The 25,840-nt window shown below is 51.2% G+C and overlaps 2 long non-coding RNA genes across 3 annotated transcripts; both read right to left on the bottom strand.

The window, feature by feature from the left end:
• Nucleotides 1-5,262: 5,262 nt before the first annotated feature.
• Nucleotides 5,263-17,903, bottom strand: LOC307176181. The gene is made up of 3 exons (XR_013824635.1): nucleotides 15,428-17,903; nucleotides 14,870-14,964; nucleotides 5,263-5,468 (listed from the first exon to the last, which is right to left on the bottom strand). It is a non-coding gene; the product is annotated as an uncharacterized lncRNA (long non-coding RNA).
• A 1,917-nt stretch (nucleotides 17,904-19,820) lies between these two features.
• LOC307175970 lies at nucleotides 19,821-25,662 on the bottom strand. Of its 2 annotated transcripts, none has more exons than XR_013824576.1 (4): nucleotides 24,311-25,662; nucleotides 23,806-23,905; nucleotides 23,273-23,319; nucleotides 19,821-20,269 (listed from the first exon to the last, which is right to left on the bottom strand). It is a non-coding gene; the product is annotated as an uncharacterized lncRNA (long non-coding RNA). The 2 variants fall into 2 exon arrangements; XR_013824577.1 differs by having other exon boundaries at nucleotides 25,387-25,662.
• Nucleotides 25,663-25,840: the final 178 nt, after the last annotated feature.

The raw sequence follows: 25,840 nt of genomic DNA, 5'->3' as shown, positions 1-25,840 counted from the left end.
CAAATCCGTCCTAGTCAAGCTGTGGTTTGGTGCCACTTTGTGGGAACTGTCTGCTCTAGTTTAACTACTGACTGAATTATTTGGGTCCTGTAGCTGGCTGGGACTTCCAAAACAGTAGCTCAGTTCTAGGGCTCTTGTTGGCACCTTGTTTCATTTATGGTGTGAGCTTAGGCTACAGGGTTGCGCAGCCTGTAGGGGCAGAGTTGCCCACAGAGTGCATTCAGGCACCACAGCTATTGGGCCAAGGTAACGTGGAAAGCTAAGCCTGGAGCTCCCATGCTAAGCCAGGGCCCAGGTTTGTGCCTCGCAGGTAGCTCTTTGGAGGAAAATTTTTCCTACTTAGACCCTGTAGTGTCCCTGCTCATGAGATCAAAGCAGTGAGCTTACAGAAATCACCAAGTACACAGGAAGGTGAGTCTCATTGACTGGGGGTCTACAAAGTCAACAAAGAACAGATATAAAACCACAAAAACTGCAGATACTGAAATTGCCAGATAATGCAGGCAAGAGAGTAGTTACACATGAAGTGTTTGAAAAACCAGACACCTTCCCGCTAAAATCTGGACAAGACAAGGATGCCCGCTGTCACCATTTCTGTTCAACATAGACAGTACTGGAAGTCCTCGCCCCAGCAGTCAGACAGGAAAAAGAAATAAAAGATCTAGATTACAAGGGAAGAGATAAAATTGTCATTATATGCAGATGACATGATACTGTATATAGAAAGCCCTAAAGGGTCCACACAAAAACTACTAGAACTCATAAATTCAGCAGGGTAGCAGAATACAATATCAACATACAGGAACCTGTTGCTTTACACTAACAATGACATATTGGAAAGGGAAAGTAAAAAAAAAAAAAAAAAATCCCTTTTAAGATCGCATCAAAAAAATAAACAAAAATACTTAGGAACACACCTGACCAAGGAGGTGAAAGACTCATATGCTGAGAACTATGAAACATTGATAAAGGAAACTGAAGATGATTTAAAATGGAAAGACAGGCTGTTGGGTTGGAAAAATTAATGTTGTTAAAATGGCCAGACTACCCAAAGCAATCTACAGATTCAATGTGATCCCCATCAAATCACCCATGACGTTTTTCATAGAACTAGAATAAGTAATCCTAAAATTTATACGGAACCATGAACGACCAGAATTGCCAAAGCAGTCCTGAGGAAAAAGAACAAAACAGGAGGCATAACCCTCCCAGACTTCAGACAATACTACAAAGCTACAGTAATCAAACAACATGGTATTGGCACAAAAACAGACATACGGATCACCAGAATAGAGAGCCCAGGAATAAACCCACACACTTACCATCAGTTAATCTTCGACAAGGGAGGCAAAAATATGCAATGTAGAAAAGACAGTCTCTTCAGCAAGTGGTGTTGGGAAAGTTGGACGGCTGCATGTAAATCAATGAAGTTAGAACACTCCCTCACACTATACACAAAAATAAACTCAAAATGGCTTAAAGACATATAAGACATGACAACATAAAACTCCTAGAAGAAAACACAGGCAAAACATTCTGACATAAATCATAGCAACGTTTTCTTAGGTCTCCCAAAGCAAAAGAAATAAAAGCAAAAATAAACAAATGGGACCTAATCAAATGTAAAAGCTTGAAAGGGCAGCAAAGGAAACCATAAACAAAACAAAAAGACAACCTATGGAATGGGAGAAAATATTTGCAAATGTTGTGACTGACAAGGGCTTAATTTCCAAAATATACAAACAGCTCATCCAACTCAATTAACAGAAAAAATAAACAACTCAATCAAAAAATGGGCAGAAGACCTCAACAGACATTTCTCCAAAGAAGACACACAAATGGTCAACAGGCACATGAAAAGATGCTCAACGTCGCTAATTATATTAGAGAAATGCAAATCAAAACTACAATGAGGTAATACCTCACACTGGTCAGAATGACCATCATCAAAAAGTCTACAAATAATAAATACTGAAGAGGGTGTGGAGAAAAGGGAACCCTCCTACACTGTTGGTGGGCCTATAAATTGGCTTCCATACTGTGGAAAACAGTGTGGAAGTTCCTTTAAAAACTAAAAATAGAGTTACCATATGATCCAGAAATCCCACTCCTGGGCATATATCTGGAGAAAACTAATTCCAAAGGATACATGCATCCCAATGTTCATAACAGCACTATTCACAATAGCTAAGACATCGAAGCAACCTGAATGTCCATCAGCAGGTGAATGGATAAAGAAGATGTGGTATTAGGTTGGCCAAAAAGTTCATTCAGGTTCTTCCATACATCCAAATAAACTTTTTGGCCAAACGAATATATATATCTACGTGTACATATGCACACATACACAATGCAATATCACTCAGCCATAAAAGAGAAGGAGATAATGCCATGTGCAGCAACATGGGTGAACCTAGAGATTATCACACTAAGTGAAGTAAGTCAGGAAGAGAAAGCCAAATACCATATGATATCACTTACATGTGGAATCTAAAAAAAAAATAATATAAATGAACTTATTTACAAAACAGAAATAGACTCACAGACATAGAAAACAAACTTATGGTTACCGAAGTTGGGGAGTTAAATTAGGAGTTTGGGATTAACATACACACCACTATATATAAAATAAACAACAAGGTCCTACTGTGTAGCAGAGGGAACTGTATTCAATATCTTGTAATAAACTCTAATGAAAGATAATATGAAAAAACATATATGTGTGTGTATATATATATATATATATATATATATAATGTAAATCACTTTGCTATACACCAGAAATAAACACAGCATTGTAAATCAACAATACTTCAATTTTAAAAAAAGAATAAAAAAGAAGACAGACACAGTGACAAGAAAGCAATAAGAGACTACCACTCATGAAAAGGCAGGCTTTTAAAGTAGAACGTTTAGAAATGAAAATTATAATCACTGAAATAGAATTCAATGGGTAGGTTAAGTAGCAGATTAGACACAGCTGAAGAAAGCATTAGTGTAGTGGAAGAAACATGCAGGGAGGCCCAGAATACCACAGGGACGAGGAGATGGGGAACATGAAGGAAATGTTCAAAGATCTGTAGAAGATAATAAGGTCTGACATAGATGTGACAAGAATCCCAGGAGGAGAGAGTGAGGAGAGGAGATACAGCAAAACCCTACACTGACCCCCATGAGTATGCAGATCCTCTCCCACAGGCCATCCAGGCAGAGAAACAACAGCCAACCCCATCTGGTGAAGATGAGTGTCTGCATCCCCAGTTTTAACCTCAACCAGTCTCCCCGTAAAATCAGGCCAATGAAACAATCAATTAAAGGAGAGATTGTTGAAATTGTTATCTATGTCCTGGAAGTTCCAGCCATTCTCAAGACCCAGAATCAATATCTTCAGTGTTTAAGCCAGAGTGGACAACTGCCAACAAGTCGTGCCAACCTACAGCTGAGAATGGAGGGCCTGACTGCTTGGATGGACTTCCGCAACTTCTGGTGGCCCCTGTGCCACAATCACAGTACTGTGACTCTGCAGTTTACACCCCACTCACGGTGTTCCAGCAAGGCGTCTCTGTATTTAATGAAAAACATAAATTCACAGATGCAGGAAGTATAATGATATGCAACAGCACAAATAAAAAGAAATCCACACCTGGACACAACACAATGAGAACACAGACCAGCAAGACGAAGACCTTGAGGAGCCAGAGAAAGACGCCATCACCAGCAATCACAGTCACGCCATCACCACCATCACAGTCACACTATCACACTGCTCAAGGCAACAGTAAGAGACAGAAGACAGTGGATTCGTGTCTTCAGTGCGTTGAGAGAAAATACCTGTCCATCTAGAACTGCACGCCCAGCAAAATTATTTTTTATAGATAAGGCATTTATAAATAAGTAATTTATAAATAAGTAAATTAATATATAAAAGTTATATTAATATATAATACATAAATTATATAATATGTATTATATATGATTATATATAATATATATAATTATATATTATATATAATATGACATATAATTATATAAAATAATATAAAAGATATTAATATATAAAATATATATGATTATATATATTATATATAATATGATATATATAATTATATGATATAATATAAAAGATATTAATATATAAAAGTAAAGTAAAATATAAATAAGTAAAATCTGAGGCAGTTCTTCATTAAGCAATTTTCACTGAAAGGACTTCTAAAATTTGTACTACAAAAAGAAAATTATTTCAGGGCTTCCCTGGTGGCACAGTGGTTGAGAGTCCGCCTGCCGATGCAGGGGACACGGGTTCGTGCCCCAGTCTGGGAAGATCCCACATGCCACAGAGCGGCTGGGCCCATGGCCACTGAGCCTGTGTGTCCAGAGCCTGTGTTCCGCAACGGGAGAGGCCACAACAGTGAGAGACCCGCATACCACAAAAAAAAAAGAAAAAGAAAATGATTTCAGAATGACAGCCTTCGATACAAGATGGAATTGGAGCAAAGAAGAAGATCGATGTGAGTGTAAACCCACACTGTGTGTGAGGACGTCCACTGGGCCCTGCACGGGTACAGAAGGGACTTTCTAAGATCCTCCTTTGTTGGGAAGGGCTGTAACACACTTTAATTTTAGACTTTAAATATGCGTAGCATACTTTAAGCTTAATTACTAAATATAAACGGTGTATATGTTTCCAGTCCAATAGAAAAAAATGCAATAATTTAAAATGAACAAAAACTTACTATATCAACTAAAAAATAAATAGGAAAAGAAAAATCTGAAAAAAACTAATCAGAGTAAGATGGTAGAAATCACCCAAATAGGTTCCTAATCACGGTAAACCTAACTAGATGCAATGTCCAGTTAAAACAGTAAGGTTGGCAGGAGGAGCCTGTAACTAAGAACCACAGTACCTGTGAAGATAAAGTAGGCAGAGGCAGGAGTCCACCAAGGGGCCAAGGGGCCTCCGGAGGTGAGACGCCCGCCAGTTTGCTGTGCGAAGTTCTGGGAAGGCTCCGTGACTGGAGACGGCGGGTCTGCAGGGTCCTCACCAGAGAACAGGAACCATCTCAGAGAAACACCAAAGTCCTGCCATAAAGACCAACCTCAGTGGCAACCACATTCAGCTGCTCCAGAGGCAGCAAGGCTCCCCTGGGTTCAGAACGCCCCCACCCCGTCCCCATGGACGGAAGGCCAGCACCAGACAGCTGAGGAGGTTCTCGATGCGCATGCGAGGTCAAACCAGAAGAGGAGCTTTGTACAAACTCAGAGGAAACAGAGATAGTGCAAGAAACGTAGAAAAGGTGAGCGAGATGGTAGGTAGTAACTTCAGCGAGATCAAGAAGGAACTGTGTCCACTAAAAGAGAACAGAATAGGGGACTTACTTGGTGGTCCAGTGGTTAGGACTCCATGCTTCCACCGCAGGTGGCACAGGTTCAATTCCTGGTCGAGGAACTAAGATTCCGCATGCTGTGCACTGCAGGAAAAAAAAAAGAGAGAACAGAATAGTATTTTAAAAGGAACAATTCAAAATAAGGAAACAAATCTTAAAAACATGTGATAAGCAAAATTAAAAACATATTAGGGGGGACTTCCCCGGTGGTCCAGTGGTAAAGAATCTGCCTTCTAATGCAGGGGACGTGGGTTCGATCCCTGGTCGGGGAACTAAGATCCCACATGCTGCAAGGCAACTAAGCCTACACGCCACAACTACTGAGCTCATGCGCCTCAACTAGAGCCCATGTGCCACAAGCTACAGAGCCCACACACCCTGCAGCCTGTGCACCACAACCAGAGAAGAAAAAACCCACACGCCACAACTAGAGAGAAACCCGTGCACCACAACGAAGAGCCCGCACGCCACAATGAAAGATCCCACATGCCACAACCAAGACCCGACGCAGCCAAAAATACAACTTAAATAAATAAATAAATAAATCTACAACACACACACACACACACACACAAATTAGGGGACTTCCCTAGTGGCGCAGTGGTTAAGTCTCTGTGCTCCCAATGCAGGGGGCCCGGGTTCGGTCCCTGGTCAGGGAACGAGATCCCACACGCATGCTGCAACTAAGGAGCCCTCGAGCTGCAACTAAGATCGGGTGCAACCAGATAAAATAAATATTTTTTTAAAAATTAGTAAGACAGTTGAGAGGTAAAGTTGAGAAAATCTTTTTAAAAGAATAAAAAGACAAGGAGGTGGATGATAAGACAGAAAGATTAAGACTAACAGGCGTTCTAGGGGGAAGAAAAGGAAACAAAATGGTGAGAATGAAATTATCAGAGAAATAATCTTAACTTTACCCCAGAACTAAGAGACATGAATCACCAGAGCGAAAGCCCCTCCCAGTCCCTCCACAAACAACAAAGGAACATGATGCGGAGTCTCGACATGGAGAACACACGAGGATCAGTGACGCAGACCTCAGAGGCGGCAGGCCAGACGGCAGATCCCACGCAGCACTGGGCATCAGATCCCGGGGAACTTCCCAACAGCGCGTCCCCAGTCGGAAGACAACGGAACAATGCTTTGAAAGTTACAACTGAAAATAATTTGCAACCTGTAAGTTTACACGTATGGAGTCGTGAGTCCAGCGTGACAGTCGGATGACAGTATTTTCAGACATGCAAACTGAAATTTTTTCACTGCTGTTCATGAAACTTTTTTTTTCAGGAGGCCACAAAAAGAAGATCCCCTAACACACTAGGAGCTGGGAGACAGGGGTGGGTGGGGCCTGCAGGGAGTCCACTGCAGACAGTGGCGAGGGCCCAGAGAGCCCCAGGGAATGACAAGGATCTGCAGACTTGGGACCACTTAGTTTTCTACACTCCACGCTGTAGCCACGCTTACTTACTTTTCCTTCCACACGAAACATGCCCGCCCCTAAGGCACCCGGAAGTCCCATCCAAAGGCTCTTCTCTGGTGAGTTTCACCTGGTCTGGGTGTAGATGAGATGCCTCTTGAGCCAGAGACGTATAAACTACAAAGAAAAATTATCTGCCCCCCCAAACCTAGAATTTGAAAAGAGACACCTCCCAGCCCCTGCCCACCTCCAGCTCCAGGAGCCTGCAGGCAGACCACAGGCCTGGCTGCGGCAGGGATGTCCCTCCCACCCCACATCAGTGACGCTCCCATCCATCGTCAGCCACGCCCATATGTCCCTGGCCACTGAGTGCCACACACCCCCCCGAGATCTTTCCCCGTGACTCCGAAACCAGCCCCTGAGGGCCTGTGCACCGCACCAGGTGGCCTGAGGGCACAGACACCCCAGCTCCTGCTGGCCTGGAACTCAGGACAGCCCCACATGCTGCCAGCTGCTCTCCTGGGACACGTGGATCCCACCCACCCACCAGAGAGAGACAGGCTCAATGGGCACTCAGGGCCCCGCCGCCCCATCTGTTGAGGTAACAGGTGCAGCGTGTCTCGGGGTCCCTGCCCGGTGCTGGGGCAGAGTTTGGGAGTGGGGAGGCATAGGCCTCTACGGGACAGTCGGGCCCTCCCCAAGTCACGGCCTGGGACCAGGCACGCTGCCACACCAGCTCCCAGCCAGGCCAGGGGACACCTGATGGGGGAGGGGACACGTGAAAGCACCCGGCCGGGCATCAGCCACCTTCTGTGTGATGACACTACTTTGTACAAAATTCCCCAATCCGCTTTAATGGTGAAAAAAAATAAGTTCCGACGAGGCACAGAGACGCTCATTTAGAATTCAAAGTCTTCGCCTGCCATGTCGAGAGCCCAGGCGAACTTCTCCCTCTGTGTCTCGTTGTAGATCTTCTCCACGGGCACCCCAAACCTCTTACACCTGCCAAGAGGAGACCGGGGTTCTTGGGAGGAGCGGGACAGAGGTCAGGACACCAGGCTACCCAACCTGCTCCTCCTGGGCACAGCACCCACAGCACGGCCACCAGCCCAGGGCAGCAGGGAGGAGGCCGTGTCCCCCAGTGCAGCCCAGCTGTCCTCCGAGCGGGGTGCTCAGGGGACGCTTACAGGGCACACAGGCGACCCAGTCACCCCACCCCCAGTGGGCAGGCTGGGCTCTCTGTGGCTGGTATGCGGCTTGGGGTCCCACCCCAGCCTTCCACTGCCCCAGAGCTCTCGGGCAGAGAGGACCAGTGACCCAGGACTCAGCATTAAACACACCAGCCAGTCGGGTCCCATCACAGGAAGGACCTGTGCTGACCACAGGGCCCAGGGGACTGAACTGGGGCCACTCAGGGGTCCAGTCCCCTCCTCGAGGCCACGAGTGGGCGCGGCGGCCTGGGCCCACGCACCAGGAGACACTGATCCGGGGGTCCAGGTAGTTGAGCTTGGACGTGCCCAGGGCCACCTGCTTGCTCTCCTCCTCGTCTGTGGCCTGCGTGCTCAGCCTCCCGAGCTGCTCCTGCAGTCTCTCCAGCAGCCGTCCCCTCTTCTCCAGGAAGCTGGAGAGAAGGAGGGGCACAAGCCCCCGTGCTGGTACCCCCCAGCCCCACTCAGGCCAGGCGAGCCCAGTGACGGGGGAGCCCCCGGAGGCTGGAACCCCCTGGGCACGAAGCAGGCACCATCCACCCAGACCTGACCTCACAGGAAGCGCCCGAAGGCCACAAGCAAACAAAGGGGGCAAAGGACAGAATCAGATACGAAAGCCTTTCCACACCTGTGAAAGATGCTCAGTCCTGACCCTACTGCCTTAGAGAAAAGCGGATTCATCACGGCAGGAGCCTCCTTTCACCCTCCACAGGCCCTTCCCGAGACGCCAGACAGGGCACCCTGCAGAGGACACGGGACAGGCACAGCCACGACATCCACGTGCACGTGAACTTCGACCCCAGTCCTTGTTCCGGGAGCTCCGGCTCCGAACCCACCTGGACACGTGTGGAAGGACCGCGGGTGGAGGAAACGCCGCTCTCAGAGGCTGAGCGGCCCCGACAGACACTACGGCGGAGCGTGTGAGGCCGGGTCTCTCCCCAGGCTGTGCACAGGGTGGGCCGCAGCCACAGGCACCGCTCTGCAGTGGCCACCAGGGCACCAACCGAACGCCAGGGCGCCAGCGGCAAACGGCAGGCGGCTGCTGGTGCCACCAAGAGCGGAGGGGCGGGGGGCGCACGCGAGTCCTCCCGGAAGGCACAGGAGGCTCCCCTTCCCAGCAGCTGCCTCTGAGCACGAATGCCCTTCGGTCTAATGGCCGGACTGTCTCACACACTCACCCCACGACTAAGAAGCACCTGCCTGCACCTGAGGAATCTTTCATGCTTTCACAGCCACAGCAGCTGCGAATAAAAGGGGCACCCCGCTAGAAACCAGGAAGATGAGGGAAACCACAGACGACCGTGTCCTGGTGGGGCAGACCAGCTCCCGGGAGACATGCCACCAGTGCTGACGCGACGGGGAACACAGGCAAAGCGATCACTCAGCAATTTTAAAACTTCCCACAAAGAACAGCCCAAGCCCAGAGGCGTTCACTGGTGAATTCTACCAAACGGTTAAAGAAGAATTAACTCCAACTCTTCACAAACTTTCACAAAACAGAAGAGGAGAGACCGCTTCCCATGTCCCTCCAAGACCAGCGTCACCCTGACACTGAACCAAAGACGTCACCGGAAAGCCACACACCATTATCCAGTGTAAATACAGAAGCAAAAATCCTCGTCACGACAACAGCAAGCCTAATCCAGGACGCATAAAAGAGATTCTGCACCACGAGCGAACAGGATTTATCCCTGGGATGCAAGAACGTGACACCCGAAATCCAACTAGTGCAACACTGCATCGTCTCAACAGATACAGAAAAATCATCAGACAAAATCCAGCACCTTCCAGGAAAAAAACAAACCTCGACAAAAGCAACAGAAGGGCACGTCCTCACCTTGATAAAAGCACCTAAGAAAACCCACAGCTGACGTCCTCCTCAGCAGTCGAGCTCGGCCCGTCAGGTGGCAACAAGACGAGGGGGCCACACACACCACCTGTCCTCAACCTGCGCTGGAGGTTCCAGCCAGAGCACCAGGCAGACGAAGAAGTAAAAGGCGTCCGGGCTGGAAAGGAAGACGCGAACTGTCTGCTTGAGGACGACGTGATCTCAAACCCGAAGGGATCCGCCAAGCAACTGCTAAGGCTAACAGGCGAGTTCAGTGGGGTGCAGGGTGTGAGGCCAGCCCACACGCATCAACTCTACTTCTGTGTGGTCTGCAGAGGACGAGTCAACACAGCAGGCCCGACCAACCCTGGAGAGAAAGGCCTGCCTACGAGGCTGGATGTCGGGAGGGCGCCCGCCTCCCTAACCAGTAAGGAGAGAGAGGCTCACGGAGCCCGAAGCTGTGTACTGACAGTACAGGTCGCTGAACTGCTTTCCTCCGGAGTCTGGAAGGTCGGGATGTGCCAGGCAGAGGGTGCCCACGGGACCTTTCACTGTACGAAGTCACAGCCGTGACCGTGCAGGGTCCTGTGAGTCCTACGGAATCACTGAACCTACAGGTGGTCTGGGGAGTCAGCGGGAAAGTGGGACTCGCTGGCACTCTGACCCGTGAAACACGGCATGAGCTCTGTTCTGGAAAGGAAGGACGAAGGGCTGGGGCAGGACACGCTTGGCCCCTGAGTGGCCCAGAGTCTCACCCAGTGTGCACCAGCAGGAGAGCTGCTGCCTGCTGTGAGAAGGCGAGCCTGGAGATGACAGGCCCAACCCCAGCTGACGGGGCTCAGATCCTCAGGCTGCTTTTGACCACCACGGCTGAAGTGAGGGGCGAAAATACAGCCCAGGTGATGCCTGGGCTTCTGTTCTCCAGGTGGGAGAAAGGACCCAAAGATTCCCAAAACTGAGCTCTGGATCGGCCAAAACTGTTAGAAGTTTACACGGCTCTCCCCTCCAAGCAGAAAAGCCTGGAACAAAGTTTTAGAAAAGACTGCTGCTCTCCCCTCTCCCTCCCCAACCCCCGTTCCAGCTAGGATCTTCCCAGGCAGCTGTAACGTTAAAACCCTGTAAAGGTTTACCTGCTAGGGATTTGAAAAAATTAGCAGTAAGAAAAAGCAGGACAGGGACTTCCCTGGTGGTCCAGTGCGTAAGACTCTGTGCTCCCAATTGCAGGGGGCCCGGTTCCATCCCTGGTCAGGGAACTAGATCCCGCATGCGTGCCGCAACTAAGAGTCTGCGTGCCGCAGTGAAGATCCCGCGTACCACAACTAAGACCGGAGCAGCCTAAATAAATTAATTAATATTAAAAAGAAAGAAAAAGAAAAACAGTACAGTTCTTGAAATGGCTCTGTATTTTGTGGCGACCGCAGCTGGACGCAGAGTAAAAAGCTGACACAAAATGTAAAATGGCTGGAACTTCCCTGGCGGTCCAGTGGTTAAGACTCCGCACTTCCACTGGTCGGGGAACTAAGATCCCACACACCGCATGGCACGGCCAAAAGAAGAAGGAAAATCCGTGTAACTTCATAAATGCCAGAGGAATCGTCCCAATCAGAAAGGATGCGCAGGAAAAGTGTCAAGCGGACTCAACAGCCGTGTTCTGCAGCCTGTGGGAGGGTTAGAATCCAAACTCTGAGTGCAGCGAACACATCCCCATAAACGATGGTTTCTTACTCTGAGTTTCCTATTGACGTCTCTGGGGAAGGAGTCCACGTGAGGAAGGGGGTTCTCCCGAGAGGGAGACACGTCCTGGAGTCTGGAGAGCTGGGTGGATTTCTAACGAGCTCTCGTGAGATGGGACCCAGGCTGGTGACCTGGCCTGATGTGTGCCCTTTGGAGCAGATCAACTTCTAACCTCCGGATGGACAAGCGACTGAGGGCTCAGGGAAGCCTTGTGACTTGGACTTGCGGCGTCTCCACTTTGCTGCTGCAGGAAAGCGACCGGTCTGCTGGGAATCTCGGGTCTTGCTGCCTGGGCCTGACTCTAGGCAGAAACCCAGCACCGTCTGCAGCAGGAGAGCGAGTGGGACGGAGGCTCCAGGACTGGACCTCAGACCCCAGGGTTTTGGCAGATTTAGGACATCGCTTCGTGGGACCCTAACCATGCAGACATAGCTGCTGGCTGGACCTTGGGGCCACCTGCAGATGCCCCCAGGAAAAGGCCCGTTTTTCTGGCGGGGCAGTCAGAAGTCAAGTGCGCCGGGCCGTGTGTCTCTGATGCAGAGACTGCCCGCAGCCCAGGCTGTGATCCTGCACGTGTGCCAGCGGGGGGCAGGGGGGGCACATCACAGGGACAGCCGCCCCAGGGATGTCTCGGCGCTCCACCTGAGACTCTCCAGGTAAGGGGAGCTCGTAGCAGGGGAGGGGGCTGCCCTGGCACACAGCCCAGTGGGGCAGGTGGACCCCCAGATGCAGCCCATCTTGTCTCTGCTGCTCACTGGATCAGCAGGAGGATACAGCCGTACACACGTAGACGTTACATGAACATGAGAACCTCTGAAAAATCCAGCGTCCGTCCTGCCAGCGCCTGGATGTGGTGTGTCTTTCTGGCCCAGATGCATACAAACGTTTCTCTGCGGCAACACTTCTGCCCCTTGTGCACAAAACCCAGATGAAAGGTCTGGGAAAAAAAGCAATGCAAAGTTATGATGACTGACCACGAACATGATTTTGTAACAACAAGGGGGACACTCCTGAGATCCTGGTCCCTGGGGAAGAGGGCGGAAGCGCCGGCTCTGAGCCCAGGGAGTGGGAATGAGTCGTGTGCAGCGGCCCGCGGGCCTGAGAACCGTCCGTGTGTCCTGACACTGTGAGGGATCTCAGCTCAGTGCCGAGTCCTGGAAGTCCTCCTGGTGAATCACTGAACCTGTGGGTGGGCTCGGGGACATGCAACAAAGCCAGCAGTGAACCACCCAAAAGTGAAATGAAGAGAACAATTCCATTTACAACGGCAACGAAAATAAAACACTTTCAAATAAACTTAACCCCCAAAAGTGCAAAACTTGTCCTCCAAAACTTTGCTAAACGAAATGAAAGAAGAACGATGCATCTAAAGAGACATCCCAGCGCTCACAGGCTGGAAGGCTTGGCCTGGTTACGAAGGCGGTACTTCCCAAACGGACCTCCAGCGGCTCCGCACCCCAATCAAAACCCAGGCTGACTTCCCTGCAGAAAGTGACCAGCCAACCCTCAAATTCATCTGGATTTTCAAGGGACCCTGAATAGCCAAACAATCTTTAATGAGAAAACCAAACCGGAGCTCACACTTCCTGATTTCAAACTTACAGGAATCAAGACTGAGTGGTACTGGCAGGAAGACAGACAGACAGATGAACGTGAACAGAACGGAGCCCAGAAACACCTGCCATCAGCTGATCTTCCACAAGGTGTCAAGACCATTCAGCTGGTGGGAGTGGAGCTGGGAAAACCGGGTCCACCTGAGAAAAAAGGAAGTGGAATGCTTACCTCACACCATGTACAAAAAATAACTCCAAATGGATCAACTACCTAAATACAAACATTGAAACTATAAAACTCTTACAAGAAAACCTAGAAATGCATCTTTATGACCTCGGGGCAGGCAAAGCCTTATTAGACGTGATACCTGAAGAATAAGCAACCGGGGGCTTCCCTGGTGGCGCAGTGGTTGAGAGTCCGCCTGCCGATGCAGAGGACACGGGTTCGTGCCCCGGTCTGGGAGGATCCCACGTGCCGCGGAGCGGCTGGGCCCGGGAGCCATGGCCGCTGAGCCTGCGCGTCCGGAGCCTGTGCTCCGCAACGGGAGAGGCCACAGCAGTGAGAGGCCCGCGTACTGATAAAAAAAAAAAAAAAAAAAAAAAAAAAAAAAAAAGAAAAGAATAAGCAACGGAAACTAGACTTATCAAGATTTCTGTGCTTCAAAGCACCCTACCAAGAAAGTAAAAAGACAACACACAGAATGGGAGAGAGCCTTTTCAAATCATGTATTTGAGGACTTTCCTGGTGGTCCAGTGGTTAGGACTCCACGCTTCCACTGCAGGGGGCGCAGGTTCAATCCCTGGTTGGGGAAGTTCCGCATGCCACGTGGCACGGCCAAAAAAAACAAAAAAATCATATATTTGAAAAGGTACTCGTATCTGGAGTGACTAATGAGCTCTTATAACTCAACAGTAAAAAAACCAAAGAACTCAACTGAAAAACGGAAAAAGGACTGAACAGACATTTCTCCAAAGACCACACACAAACAAACGCCCAGTAAGCAGAGAACAGAGCCTCACACGTCGTCAGCCAGCGGCGAAGCGCAAAGCAAACCCACATCCACCGGACTGTAACCAAAGCGAGGGAAGACGAGAACAGTGCCAGCCAGGGTGTGGAGTAACTGGGCCCCAGCGCGCGGCCGGTGAGAGCGTGAGCGCGCTTTCTTAAAACGCTAAACCTCGGCGCTACAGAGTAACCCGACAATTCTACGACAAAAGCCACACCGCGGGAACACCCAACGTCCAGACACAGGGACAGCAAAACGTGGTCTGGCCACACACGGAATATTCGGCGACTGAAGCACTGACGCGCTGCAACGCGGGTGGACCTCAGCAACATTACGCTGAACGAAAAAAGCCAGACAAGGTCCACAGATGGTGGGATTCCATTTGTGCGAATGTCCAGGGGCTGGGGGAGGGGAGGGGGTTTGTTTGCAGCGATGGAAACGCTCTAAAATGTACGGTGACGACGGCTGCGCAGCTCTGTGAACGAGCCGGAACCGCTCGCCTGCAGCCCAGAGCCGAGAGCCTCTGAAGGAGAACCGCGTGGCCCGGAGCTCAGGGGCCCGAGGACAGGCGCTTCTCCTCCTGCACTTCTGCACTGCTTCACGTTTGGGCGCAAATATAGTTTGTATCTTTTGAATCAGAAAATACGATTGAAAAGAAAACCAGAGAACTGGTGAAGACAAAAGCAGGCTCACTGCCAACCCCACGACTTGGATGGGCCGAGGCCTCCGGACACTTGCCTCTTGGACCTGCCGTCCCCTCTGCATTTGTGCTCGGCCCTTGCCTCCTTCAGCTCTGCCTTGGCCTCGGCCACCTGCTTCTTCTTCACCTCCATCTGCAAAGAAGAGGGGCCCAGTCAGGGCTGCTCCTGCCTACCCTAGTCCAGCCCCAGGGACCACCGTCCACAGCCTGCAGGCCCTATGCCCTGAAAGGGCCCAGCTGACCAGGTCCCCTGGGTTCTGCCCATTCAGGGTGCTGGAGCGCTGGTCCTGACTGGTCACTCTGTGGCCAGGGGACAGGGTGAGGCCAAGCGGCCCCAGACATACCACCTGCTCCAGCCAGACCCGGCCCCCTTGCTCCGCTGACCTCCCTCCTGGGCTAGAGGCCCTTCCACACCAGAAGGCCGTGCAGGATGGCCTCTGGCCCTCCCTTAGCCGGTTCTCCCTCCTGGCCAGCACCTGGCCCCGGGCAGCCCTGATGTGCCCAAGCCCCTCCGAGGGCCGTGCGCTCCCAGGGAGGGAAGAGGAGGGGAGCCGCGCAGTCGCCCCAGAGGCCCTCCCGCCGTGCCCGCCGCGCACCTTTGACCGAAGCGTCTGCATCGACTTCTCGAAGGTCTTGGGAGTTGCCCGCTGATGGTTGCAGAGAACGGCAACGGCCCGATTTGCTCGGTTGTAAGACAGAATCTTAGCGGCTACGCTGTCCTCAGCTAGAAAACAGGAGTCTGTTACGCAGCGGCAGCCACAGGACAACAGCCGCTGCCGCCCCGAGGAAGGACCTCACAGGACAGGACTCAGGGTCCACACCTAGTCCAAGGGCCTCCCAACAGAGGCAGAGAGGAGGCCTCCCCAGATCCCCCCTGGGCCCATGTCCAGGAGCCCCCGCTGGGGGTGGGAGTGGCAGGAAGAGGGTTCCCGCACACAACGGGGGGACACGCAGAGCTGGACAGGCGCTTCAAAACCGACTCTGCCGAGGAGCAGACGCAGAGACTGGGCAGGGCCCTGACCGTGGGAGCAGAGACTGGGCAGGGGCCTGACCGTGCAGGTGGCCCCGCGGGGATGGCTTGGCCTGGGGACCTGCGCATCCCTGACCCGTCCCCGCAGGCCAGGGGAGCTCCACTCTGCCCTGGACACCGGCCACGAGGCATCCCGTACCAACCCAGCAGGCAGGCACCAGCCCACAAGCGGGCGCCCTGTCCCCACACCAGGTTCTAGCCAGAGCACACGAGCAAGAAAGCGACGTAAAAGGCATCCAAATTTGAGAGGAAGAAGTAAACTGTCTTTATTTGCAGATGGTAGGATCTTGTGTGTAGAAAACCCACCAGATTCTACAACAACAACAAAAAATTATTAGGGCTAATAAATTAATTCAGCGAAGTCGCAGGGTACAAGATCAATATACAAAAATTGGTTTTCTTTCTTTACACCTGCAGTGAATTACCTGAGAAAATTACAAAACAACTGCATTTACAGTAGCACCAAAAAATGAAAATAGCTAGGAGTGAACTTACCCAAAAAAGTAAAATATTTGTAAACTTTAAACTACAAAACATGCCGAAAGAAATTAAAGAAGCTCTAAGTAAATGGAAAGTCATCCCATATTCACGGATTGGAAGACTCATTTTGCTAAGATGGCAATATTCCCCAAAGTGATCCACAGAAAAACCTAATCCCCATCAAAAGGTTGGCTTCTTTGCAGAAACTGACAACAATCCTAAAATTCACATGGAAATACAAGCTATCCAGAATAACCAAAACAATCCTGAAAGAGAAAAACAAGGTTAGAGGACTCACATTCTGATTTAACAGGGACTTCCCTGGTGGCGCAGCGGTTAAGGATACGCCTGCCAATGCAAGGGACACGGGTTTGATCCCTGGTCTGGGAAGATCCCACATGCTGCAGAGCAACTAAGCCTATGTGCCACAACTACTGAGCCCACATGCCACAACTACTGAGCCCACATGCCGCAACTACTGAAGCCCGTGAGCCTAGAGCCCGCGCTCTGCAACAACAGAAGCCACTGCAATGAGAAGCCAGCACACCACAACGAAGAGTAGACCCCGTTCGCCATACCTAGAGAAAGCCCACACACAGCAACAAGGACTGAACGCAGCCAAAAATAAAACAATTTTTTTTTAAAAGTACAAGCAAGGAAAAATAAAACAGCTAAAGTGGACTCATCAAAATTTCAAACCTTTTGTGCTTTAAAGGACACCATCGAGAAAATGAGAAGGCAATCCACAGGAAGGGAAAAAATGTTTGCAAATCATGTATCTGGTGAATCTAGTGTTCAGAATATATAAAGAACACTTACATCTCAACAATAAAAAGACAAATAACCCAACTAAAAAAAAAATAGACAAAGAAACTGATCAGACGTTTCTCCAAAGATATACAAACGGTCAATAAGCACAAAAGATGCTCAACATCCTTACCCATCCGGGAAATCCAAATCGAACCCACAATGAGAGGCCACTTCACACCCACCCACTTCATAAGCCTTCACGTCTCCTCATACTAGCAACTCCACAAAGAGCACCCCATTTCACATACAAGAAAAAAGAGGCTCAGAAAATCTAATTTCCCCAGAATCATATCGTTGCTGATATGGTATCAGGATCTGATACCAATAAAGACCATTCTGATCCCAAAGCTGGCAGCCCCTCCTGTGGTCTCTGCTGCACCCCTTCACAAGGTGTGAAACAGCACTGACCAGCAGAAATGTGACACAAGCCACAAGTGAATTTTAAACCGATTTGATTTTTTGCAATATACTTAATTTCAACCAAAATATCTAAAATATTGTCACTACAATGTGTGATCAATATAAAAAATGAGTTCACATTCTTTTTCCTACTATTTGAAGTCAGCATGAACTTTTCACCCACAGCATGTCCCCACCAGGACCAGCCACATCTCAGGAGCTCACAGCCACACGCGGCTGGTGGCTGCAGGCTAGACGGCCCAGGAGGAGCGGTTAAGACGGCGGTGTCCACTGTGTGCTCCTCTGCTTAGTGTCCCTGTGACACGGCCAAGTTGCTTAACCTCTCTGTGCCTCAGTTTCCTAACCTGGTAAGTGGAGATAACAGCACCTACCTCGCCAAGGACTGGCCAAAAGCAATGGAGACAGAGCCAAGTGCATCACGGACGCTGGTTCTCACTAGCACCCGGTAACACCTACATTTCAAAGCTGCCCCTGCCCTACAATATTTTGGCGTTACCCACCACGCCTCCCCGACAGGCCCACAGCCGCAGCAAAAGCCAGCACTTACAGCCACCTTCTCTTTATGCCCACACGTGGGCGTGAGAGACCGCGGGTGGGGGTGGGGCAGAGGCGGGCCGTGAGCCCGGGGCGGGGCTACAGGGGTGGTGACCGGGTGAGGGGCGGGGCACGGCCTGCAGTGGGTGGTGATGGGCAGTGGGGGCGGGGCCAGGGCAGGGGGCGGGGCCAGGGCGGGGGCGGGGCCGGCGCGGGCGTACTATCTCCACCTGCCTTCTCCCTCCTCCTCCGGCCCTTTGGTGGCCTCGTGGTCCCTTTTCCTGTCTCTCCCTCGGGACGTTGCACCGACGGCTCCTCCTCTTGGCCTCTGCCCTGCTCCAGGCCACACCGACTTACCTCCTCTCTCCGTCGTTTCTCCCACCGTACGTCCTTCCCGGGGCGGCCCAGTCCACACCTGATGGCCCTCTCCGCCCGCCCATCCCCCCCCAGCTCCCCATCCCCTTGTCTCTGTTCCTTTGCTTCCGGAGCCCCTGCTCCGCCCACGCTGTCCTTCTTCCTTTTTTTGACTTTTCTGGAAACCACAGTCTCTGATGCGGACTCGTTACCAGCACCACATTTTCCATTTTCTTCTTAGTTTCTCCAGCCTACATGTCTTTCCCCTCCTCGACATTCCCTCGTAGCTGCTTCCTCCCCACCAACTCTCCCACCTTTTCGGTGTAGGCTAGCTGCCGGTCGTGGACGTTCCCCCCGCCTCCGCCTGCGCGTCTTCCCTGCGGCTCTCGGCTCCCGCGTCCCCATCGCCTCCATGCACCGCCTCCCCGCTAGGCCTGCGCCCCCTCTCCGCAGGCGCCCTCCTGCTGTGGCCACATGCACCCCTCCAGTCCCCGCTGCCCTCCTCCAGCTTCGAAGCCTTGGTCTGTCTCCCAGCACCTTTCTCCTTAAGCCCTTCCCGCCTTTGCTCTTCCGATATGTTCTCCTTTTTTTTTCTGTTTGCTTTTCACTTTCACCCCATCCTTTCCCTGGCTTGCGTCCACTTGCTCCTTGTCTCCCTCTCCCAGGGTGCTGGGCCACACAGCCTTCCCACCATCCTGGCCGCTGGGCACAGCCTGCAGTGCCCCATCCTCAGAGGACACCTGGAGATCACCAAGGGCCATCTTCCTCTCGTCCCCAGGGCCTTGCAGCCTCGGAACCTTGTGCAGGAGAGAGAGCACACTGTGAGTGGGCCACACCCCACAGGCAGCACCCACCCAGGTCGCAGACCCCAGTGACTGCTTTACTCACCACATCCTGCCCTGCCCTTCCCCACAGAGGCTTCCATCAGAGGAGCAACAAATCCAGACTGTGCGCCTCTACTGCCTCCAAAGGAGCTTCAGAAAATAGCTTCTGTGTCTCAGCCCTCCTGGCCCTTGTCAGAAGTGGAACCCAGGGCAGTGCACTGCCCCCGGGCACAAACCCCACTGGGAAAGGGCACAGGAGCAGCAGCTATTCCAATGCCACTTCCCCCACCCAGGCTCCACAGACTCATTTCACAATACATTCCTATTAGGAAGTCAGACAGGGGATCTGCCTGGTGGTCCAGTGGTAAAGAATCCGCTGTCCAATGCACAGGACACGGGTTCAATCCCTGGTCGGGGAACTCAGATCCCACATGCCACGGGGCAACTAATGCCACGTGCCACAACTACTGAGCTCATGCGCTTCAACTAGAGCCCGTGTGCCATAAACTACAGAGCCCACGTGCTCTGGATCCCACATGCCACAACTAGAGAGAAGCCCGTGCACTGCAGCAAAAGATCCCGCATGCCACAACTAAGACCTGACACAGCCATAAAAAATTAAAAAATAAATATTTTTTTAAAAAAAGAAAGAAAGTCAGACAAGTCAGACAGTAAGGTCATTCATTGTCTTTTTTTTGCCCACGCCGCACGGTACCAGGGATGGAACTCATGCCCCCTGCAGTGGAAGCATGGAGTCTTAACCACTGGACTGCCAGGGAAATCCCCATTCACTGTCTTCTTACACTTGCAAGAACAAACACGCAAGCATGCGCGCCTAGAAAGCTGCTCACGAGAATCACCCCTGAAGACGTCACCTGGCCTTGTAGCTGCTCACGAGAATCACTCCTGAAGACGTCACCTGGCCTTGTTTCTTGCAAAGCTTTGCACTGTTACGCGTCCTCACAGGCTTGGCGGTCTGTGCAGATCTGGAACACAAAACCATACGTAAATACATAAATCTGCTGCTCACTTAGGAAGCCTACCATTCTGAAAACAGATAAATAACCTACCTTACAGACTACAGAGTCTCCAGTCTTTCCAGTGGACTCTCTATTTTTCACAACGTGTTTGGTGAACATGAGCATATTCACAGGACATCTGTGGGCGGGGGCGAATGAGCGCAACTCCAGTCTGACACTAAGGAGCTGCTGGCAGCTGCAAAAGCACCCCTGGCGCACGTCCTGCCGACAGGAGACCCGCGGGGGCTGCAGAAAGAGCGGATGGCACAGCCAGCCCTGTCACCCACCAGGTCCACCTCTGTCCACCCCCGGCCCCTGTCAATACTGTGACTGCCATGGGACTTCCCTGGTGGTCCATGGTTAAGGCTCCACGCTTCCAATGCAGGGGACGCGGGTTCCATCCCTGCTTGGGGACCTAGGATCCCGCGTGCTGCGCAGCCAAAAAAATTAAAAATTAAAGAAAATAAAAACTACGACTGCCAGGAAATCATCAATTTAGAAAAACGGTCCTTCAAGAGTAGCCTTGAAGAAGCAGTAATTGCGAGAAACACATTCAGAAACAAAACCCAAACTAAACAGAGAGATCAGACACAACAGGCCCGAGCAGGAGCGCGGGGCAGCCCCTGCAGCCGCCACCCAAACACCGCCACGGGGACAGGCCCTGGGGGGCCAGGCACTGGGGTGCCAGGCACTGGCTTATGGAGGGCAAGGGAGGCCCGCGACCAGGCGACTGACCAACTTCACACCCACTAGGACGGCTACAGCGAAAAGATGGACGATAACAAGTGCTGGCAGGCGTGTGGAGAACTCAAGCTCCTCGTACGCTGCTGGTGGGAATGTCAAATTGTGGAGCCGCCCCGGGAAACAGTGCGGCAGTGCCGGAGCGACGCAAACAGCTACCACGAGACACAGCAGCTCCACTCCTAGGTGTTCACACAAATACTGTGAGGGAATGTTCACAGCAGCAATACTGACAAGAGCCCAAAGGTGGAAACAACCCAAAACGTCCATCAACAGATGAACGGATAAGCAAAAGGCGCTACACTCAAACAGTAAAATATTTTCAGCCATAAAAATGAAGTGCTGTGGCTTCCCTGGTGGCGCACTGGTTAAGAATCCGCCTGTCGATGCAGGGGACACAGGTTCGAGCCCTGGTCCGGGAAGATCCCACGTGCAGTGGAGCAACAAAGCCCGTGCGCCACAACTACCGAGCCTGCGCTCTAGAGCCCGCGAGCCACAGCTACTGAGCCCGCATGCCGCAACTACTGAAGCCTGCACACCTAGAGCCTGTGCTCTGCAACAAGAGAAGCCACCGCGGTGAGAAGTCCACGCACTGCTACAAAGAGCAGCCCCCGCTCGCCACAACCAGAGAAAGCCCGCACGCAGCAACGGAGACGCAACACAGCCAAAAATAAATAAATAATTTTTTACATAAATAAAAATGAAGTGCTGATACGTGCTACAATGTGGATGAATCTTGAAAATATGTTAAGTGAAAGAAGCTGGACACAAAAGGACAAATATTGTGTGACCCACCTGTACAACATACCCAGGACAGGCCAATTCGTAGAAATAAAAGGCTGATGAGAGGTCGTCAGGGGCTGGGGGAAGAGGGAAATGAGGGGTATGGGGTTTCCCTTTGAGGTGATGAAAAAATTCTGGAATTAGATCGTGCTGACAGCTGCCCAAGATTGTGAATGTCCTTAGTACCAAGGAATTGTACACTCTGAAATGGTTAAAATGATGAATTTTACATTATATGAATGTTATCACAACAAAAACAAACACAAAAGGAAAGTTTCCCAAAATTTCTGACATTTTCCATGAGAGAAAAAGAAGAGTTGGGACAGAACACCAGGCACAGGAGAAATCCTGCCTCTGTTCACAGCACGGGGGCCGCACGATGAGGCCCACAAGCTAGACCTAGGTCGCACACGTTTCTGTCTGTCTGGCCAAGCAGTTCTGTAAAATTTCAGCAACATTTAACATCTGAGACGCTTCACCATAACGATCCCCACGTCGATGGTGTGTGAGCTGCATACCCAGGGGCCTGCTCAGAAGTTCATCCACCACTCACGGCGGGGGTCCAGCAGGGAGGGAGGGAGGGAGGGAGCAAACGGCAGCCAGAAAAGGGAGGGGCCCGCCCTCCCCCACCCCACTCCCCCCCACCCGATTACGGGAAACTAATAAACATGATTTGACATGACTCAGAGAAAACATCAAATTAAACTACTCCTGTACTCCGAGGCCAGGTGCTTCACCCAAAACTGGAAATACTATTTAGAACAACAGCTTCAACTGCCTGATTCTGAAGCCTGGACTCCTTTCACCATGAACTGATACGCAAATCCTGTCATCAAGCCACACGTGTTTCCAACACCAAAGTTTCCAAAAGCAAAACCTACCACGGTTTTTTTCCATCAGGTTTTTTCTTTGTTCTACTGGACAAAGAGAGCTATTTATACTGTCCTCTGAGACAAGAAAGTGGTAGAAAACAGGAGAGGTAAAGAAAGGTCAGAGACAACCATATGCCTAATGCCTTTTAAACAATTTTTGGTTCTATTCTTTGAAAAAGATGTGGTTACGTTGATTGTTACCTAGTTTACAATTATTTCTGACAAGATCCTTTATTTATTGATAAAATAAAAACCACAAAAGAGAGGACCGACAGCAGATGAAGGGGGCCAGTCCTCGGCCTTCACAGAAGGCCTTCACAGAACGCGCAAAAGACTGATTTCCTGCGCAGCAGCCAGCAGCTCCCATTACCAATCGTTCTGTGGTTCTACCAGATTCTTCACTTCTGCTCAAGTGAGAGCAAAGACTGGATAAAAACAGGGAGTGCAGGTCCCAATTCCAATGCCAAGGCCGGACTCAGGACTGAAGGTGATGTCGCTGCCCCTCCCACAGCTGCATCCTCACCACCCTACCTCACCTCCTGCACAGACGAAAGGGACACAGAACAAACCCTACCTGATATCTTCTGAAATGGAGAACGTACTTTCTTCCTTCAGGCACTGCTACGAGTCACAAGAAGACAGAGAGTTTTACTGAGAACATTTCCATGTTGCAGTAATGGTTAGAACTTCTGTTAAAACACTAAAGAGACCACCACCAATGTGTCCTGAAGTGGCCCCTGGGAAGAGCAAACGTGACCCTCAGCAAGTGAGCAAGTTAGGTCCAGGACACCACGACGCCCCCAGCCGGCAGCTTCCGGGTCCTTAGAACTCAGCAAGAGGGTGGCAGCCACTCAAAGGATTCTGAGTAATGCGTAACCGAACCCACCCCTCCCAGAACTGATTCCGAGGCCCAGGCACAACACAAAGCAGCGCGCCTTCCGAAATTAGAAATAAATGTACTTTACACACAAAGTGTACGTTTTTAAAACTATCAAAATGCCATAGAGACTAAGAAAGGCTTACAGATTTAAAAAAATGAAGAATTTAACTTACTGAAGCCCGTTAAGTTTAAAAACAGGACATTAACAGTAAATGAAAGATTCAAACCTGGTCTTTCCCACATCTTCCCTGCTGTTTTTGGTTTGGCTCCTTCACTTTCTGTTTCTTCAGGTTTTCTAGGTTCATGTGGTCAGTATTCTCCCTCTTCCTTTAATGAAAAACAAATTTTAATGCAAATCCCAAGGGAGGAAATGTAAAGCCAACATTGAAACGATGTCTCTGGCTTGAAGAAATACAAACTGCACAGAAAAGCGATAGGATCACCCCGCCCTCTCCCTCTCCAGCCTGACACCAGACTCCTTGCTCGACACCACCTGGGCCATGTCTGTGTGCACACACTCTTCCCATCCCATTTTCCACTAGTGCAGGGATGGGGTCAATTAGACTAGGGCATTTCAAGAGGTGAGCCAGCTCGTTAATAAAAATCACAATCCACTAAGCAAAGGCCGCTTCTTCCCAAAAACATTCAGTTACCCTGTGAGGGCAACCTCACCCTTCACCGAGAATGGCTTCAAATCGGACATTTGACCATCTCCCATAGCCTCTTCTTTACCTGTAATCGCGTGTCTCCAACTGTGAGAAAACAGAGCTGAGATGCATCAAAGAGGACCCCAGGTGAGGAGCAGGTCAGGCGGAAAGGAGGTGAGCCTGGGCCCATGTGCAGGGACATTCTATGGCCTGTCATGCTTGTGGCTGGTGGTCCCACTGGCTGAGTCTACATCTAAAACAGGTCAACAGCTAACTCACATCAACCCACGACTAAGAGCAAAGGCCCACCGTTCACAAGGTCTCTATAGAACAGGCGCACCAGGAGATGCGTGTCACTCTTGACCTCATTACTACAGAAACAGTCTCCAAGAACAGCTTCAGAGCTTCCCTGGTGGCGCAGTGGTTGAGAGTCCGCCTGCCGATGCAGGTGACACGAGTTCGTGCCCCGGTCCGGGAAGATCCCACATACCGCGGAGCAACTAGGCCCGTGAGCCATGGTCGCTGAGCCTGCGCGTCCAGAGCCTGTGCTCCGCAACGGGAGAAGCCACAACAGTGAGAGGCCCACGTACCGCAAAAAAAAAAAAAAAAAAAAAAGAACAGCTTCAGTTAACAGGTCCTGAGCATTTTGCCGCGTTTTATGTATCATCTTCTTTACATTTTGAAACGTCACAATTAACTATCTTGAAGGCAGGCAACAACTGCCCTGAAAATAGCCTGTTTGCCAATTCCAGCTGAGTACTTATGGCTTTAGATGCATCAGACCAAAAGGAAAAGAAAGCTGTAAACTCGTGGTGTTAACGAGATGAACGCCAGCAGGTGGTAAAGACAAAGAAGGCAGATCAGAACTCAGGCAATGGGGCGGGCGGCTCCACGAGGAGGGCAACCCAGGCCCTAAGGCGGATATTCGGGTTCCAGGGCGGCCTCCGGCGGGGACTGGAGCCCGGGCACCGAGGGATTTGCGTGCGTCCGCGCCGGTCCACGCCCATTTCCTAGGGAGCTGGTCAGGCACAGGAGGCCCCGCGGGCCACGCTGGATCGTGCGGAGAAGGGGAGACTGGGGAAAACGTCCCCCTGGAGAAGGGGAAACTGGGGAAAACGTCCCCCTCCGGGCCCCACCCGCCGCGCGTTCCGGAAGTCCCACCTGCGGCTCCTCGAAGCCTCGGACTCCGCAGCGAGCGCACCGTCTACCGACGCGCCATTTCCTGCCGTCAGGTCCGCGCGTGCGCGGCGCCGCCACCACCACGTGCCGCGCCTCAGCGGCGCGGGGGCCGCTGGGAAGGCAGGAGGCGCAAGCGTGGGGCGGGGCTCCTGCGCGGCACTGGCAGCTGGGGGTCTGGGGCGCGAACTCCCAGCCGCAGGCGGCGCGGGAGGTGGGGGGCGCAGAGCTGGGCCCTGGCAGGGTGGGTAGGAGCGACGAGGGGGCAGCCCAGGGTCAAGGGCCCCGCGGGAGATCTTGGCCCGGGTGTGTGAGCGTGCATGTGTGAGCGTGCACGTGCACCTGCGTGCGCGGGTTGGGATTGGGGAAGGACCGGCAGGGCGTGGATGTGATGGTGCCGGGGGAGGGGGGCGGGGACTGTCAGGTTAGGAAAGACAGC

Source organism: Stenella coeruleoalba (assembly GCF_951394435.1).
Source record: "Stenella coeruleoalba genome assembly, chromosome: 17".
Classification (NCBI taxonomy): Eukaryota; Metazoa; Chordata; class Mammalia; order Artiodactyla; family Delphinidae; genus Stenella; species Stenella coeruleoalba.
This window is presented reverse-complemented; position numbering and strand designations above follow the sequence as displayed.